Source organism: the organism of the source record quoted next, unplaced genomic scaffold (genome assembly GCF_019419815.1).
Source record: "Pyrus x bretschneideri cultivar Hongxiangsu unplaced genomic scaffold, Pyrus_bretschneideri_v1 Contig12, whole genome shotgun sequence".
NCBI lineage: Eukaryota > Viridiplantae > Streptophyta > Magnoliopsida > Rosales > Rosaceae > Pyrus > Pyrus x bretschneideri.
The window spans coordinates 8,011,763-8,015,845 of record NW_025999413.1 but is presented as its reverse complement, the minus strand read 5'-3'; the positions used below and the strand labels follow the sequence as shown (position 1 = coordinate 8,015,845).

The 4,083-nt window shown below is 42.0% G+C and overlaps 1 pseudogene; it reads left to right on the top strand.

Moving 5' to 3' along the window:
- The first annotated feature begins 283 nt into the window (after positions 1-283).
- Positions 284-3,799, top strand: LOC125474555 (annotated as a pseudogene).
- The last annotated feature ends 284 nt before the right edge of the window (positions 3,800-4,083 follow it).

Here is a 4,083-nt window from a genome sequence, read left to right as displayed (position 1 = left end):
CTCGGCTCATTCCCTTTCATCCAAGTGGTTAATGTGATGTTTGTTACAAGATGAGCTTCCACTTGAATACCTGAGCTTTGATCCTTTTGGATTACATATTTTTCTAGTGAAAAACACTTTTCCTTTCAAAACGCAGCTGAGTAATCTTTATTCATATGAAAGAGAGTAGTCTTATCGCCCGTTTCTACCAGGTCAAAAGTAAGAAAGTCGTTCATCGTTCTATCTTGTTAAAAATAAATACCTAATATCAAATTCATGAGTTAAGTGAGATGTTGGGCTTTAGATGGGTCCCCAACTGTTCAATTCGAGGTCCAAACAAGTGTATTATGGTAAACATGATCTTGAAGCTAGAAGCCCATGCGATTCACCCTTATCCAACGGTAAGAGCAATTATACTCGTGTGGGTCTGGATATGGCCATAGAAAAGCTTGATATCTTTGATTGGCTTGCCGGGTTCGTCCTCGACATGTTTTGCACAAGCCTAATTAACATGGTTGGCGAATTTAAGGCTCTCTCCTACATGTTCATCAACTCCAACGCTTTGATTCTCACATTTTTGTTCTATTTTCAATTGCTTCATGACGAGAACGACAGAGATATAATTGAGTTGACACGCTCACGCGTTGAGTTGGTTGTCCCGAGTTTTATCAACCCTTACCCTACCGCATTCTTGCCCAGTACATTTGTGGTCAAGGAGAACACCGAATCAAACCTCAACTCTGCCACCAAGTATAGAAAAACCAAGGGTATTTTAGTAAATAAATTTTTGGAGTTGGAATTGCATGTTCTTAATTATCTTGATTCTGATGATAAAATCCCACATGTGTATCCACTAGGACCCTAATTGAACCTCAAAAGTACTGATGAAGATAAGGGCTCAGATATCTTAAGATGGCTTGATGATCAACCTCCTTTTTAAGTGGTGTTCCTATGTTTTAGAAGCATGGGAAGTTTTGGTGAGGCCAAAGTGAAAGAGATAGCGTTTGCGCTAGAGCACAGCGAACAACAATTTCTGTGGTCCCTACACTGACCCTCTCCCAAAGGCAAGAGAACTGTGCTAAGAGACTACAAGTATCTAAATGCAGTCTTGCTTGAAGTGTTTCTTGATCGGACGACTTTAGTTGGAAAGGTGATATGTTGGGCCCCGCAGACAGCCATTATGACCCATCTGGTGATCAGAGGGTTTAATCGCATTACGGGTGGAATTCCTGATTGGAAAGTTTATGGAATGGATTATCGATTGCCACGTGACCAAGGCACGCAGGGCAAAACCTGAATCCCTTTCAATTGGTGAAGGAATTGGATTGGCAGTGGAGATTGGGATAGATTATAAGGACATCGACATGGTGGTAAGTGCAGAAGATCTAGAAAAAAGGATAAGGCAAATGGTGAGGGATAAGGAAAATGATGGAGCTTGATGGTGATGTAAGGATTATAGTGAAGTGAAAAAAGCAAGAAAGCCTTGGTGGATAGTGGTTATTCTTACTGTGACATCCCGTGCCGGAAGTATCGAACCGTATAAGTAAATTACCGTTTTACCCCTAAATTGTCCTATTACGTTTTGGTGTTTTGTGTGGTGTGGACATGTGCTGGGCCACACACACACATCCACATTTGCTTCCTCTCTCTCTCCCTCTGACTTTCTCTCTCTCTCTCTCTCTTTCTTTTTCCCCCGAGTCCATTATCCTTCTTCTTCCTCAAACAAACGTACGGACACACACACACACCACCCTAAAACGTCACAGATCTAAGGATCCAAGACTACCATTGAACTTGTGGAGCTGAGAGGAGTCCAGTGGTGCCATTTCCAGGTAAGGAAACCACCAGTTTCACGTCGATTCGAAGTAATCCGTTTTGAACACTATTCATGCAAACCTAATCTAGCATGTTTTTGGACATTCTAAGCTTGTAGATGTGTTAGTGAGGTCCCAAGGAGCTTGGGAGTGCTTCGTTGGGTAAATTTGGACGTCGGGAAAGCTTGGTTCAAAGTTGGCCGAACTTGGATCGTTGTTGCAGGTGAGATTCTTTGATTTTTTTTAGGCCTTAAAACTAGTCTAACGTGAATCTACTAGTCCTAAGCTTCATTTTGGTATAAAGAACGTGAAAAATGGTTGAAAAACGAGTGAGAAAACAAAGTTTGAAAATTTTGCAGTTTTCCGGCAACGGCGACGGCGCCAGCGGCGGTGGCTCGCCGGAAAAGGAAGGGGAATATTCCGTTAAGTTTTAACGGAATATTCCTAACGGATTAACGGCGTCAGTTAGGGAATATTCCGTCAGTCCAACGGAATATTCCTGACGGCGTCAGTTGACGCCGTCAGTATGCGTGACACATGACCGCGCGTGGGGGCGCGTGGGTCCGTGCGTAATCAGGCGCGTGGGGGCGCGTGGCTTGTCCAAAAATTATTTTAAAAATATGGGTGTGATCGTGAGGTTGTGTAGGTCACGTTGGTATATTCATTTGTCCATTTTGAGCAATGTATGAGAAGTTATTTTGAATGGACGATTATGTGCTCTAAAGTTAACGTTTTTATAGTTAACTCACATATAGGTGACACGTATCCCGAGGACGAGCGTGCACATTCGAGGCAGGGGGCTACGACCCTTCTACATACCAGTGAGTGGGCTTTTGTTTTCCGTATATACCTATATACATGTTATTTCCCAGAATTTAGTATAAATGTCTCGTTTTACGCTATTAATTTTATATGATTGATGATTATGCACGACTAGTGGCATATAAGTTGGTTTATATATTTATTCTTACGTCATTTACACATATGTTGGTGCTGTGGTGGCTTAGGTAAGTGCCAGGTAAGCGTTGTTTTACATTTGCATAAAATAGTGATTCGAAGTGCTTAGAGAGCTCATAACCTGCACCCCCGGTGTTAGTGCTCCCGCCCAGAGTAGGGCACAGTCTTTCACGTGTTGTTCACCTCCCGCACCACACGCTCAGCTTGAATCCAAGTTAGGTGCACAGCCTTATCGTACAGACCACCATAGGTGGTTCCGACTCGTAGGTGACCTGCGATTATTCGCACAGCCTTCACGTGATCGTAGCACTAGAGCGTTTATATGTATTACACCCAGGCTTGTCGTATAGACCACTATAGGTGGTTCCGACTCGTGGGCAGGTTTAGGGATCGAGATGTGATTTGAGCTCTAGATTCAGCCGTACAGGTCACTTAGGGGACTCCGGCTGCCAGTTTATTTATGCTATTGATGTGATATACATAACTGAGCACTCGCATATTATTATGAGGCGTTGAGCATGACGGCATACATTTGAGCAGGTTGGCATATCCTTGAGTATACTTGGCATATTTATACCTACGTATATATATGTTTATTTTCTGGGAAGTATACAGGTTTTACGGCGAGGGGTTATATTATGTTTTATGAAATGGTTTTCGAAAAGATTTGTTTTGCCCACTCACGCTTTTGTTTTTGCGCCCCTCCAGGTTCTAGTAGCTTAGCGGGTTTGGTGGTGTTCCCGGAGGACGTCCCGGCATTCTGACAAACATTCACCTATGTAGGGTCACCTTCGGGTGTACTATGGTTGTAAAGTTTCTTTTGGACTGCTGTAGGTTTAAAGCTCTGAACTAAGCGTATTACTTCTACTAGCACATACTTATCACTTTATAATTGCTAGTTTTAAATTATTCGTACTTTTATATTACTGTTTTTAGCTTCCGCACTGTGCACATGGCTATGTCACTTCCACGTGACGGCCAGCATGCCCTGATCTCGGTCGGGGTGTGTCACTTACTCTTCATTAGGGCGTTTTATTGATCAATTTTAATTTAGGGGGCCATTTTGTATTCTACTCGTTAATTTTTACATTTGATAGTTTTCAACGTCTGTATTGTAAGTTTACTGTTAATAAATAGTTCAACATATCAAATCCCAAGATCATGTGGTGACATATTTTGTAACAACCCATCTCCAAAAATTATAGTTTTTATAATTTTAAAATGTGAATTTACAAAAATGCCATTTGAGGTAAATACGTTAACTTTTGTTGACCGCCTTGTCATGTCATGTAAGATCCACTTTTCTTGGCGTATAGTCGTAGTAATCATTGCT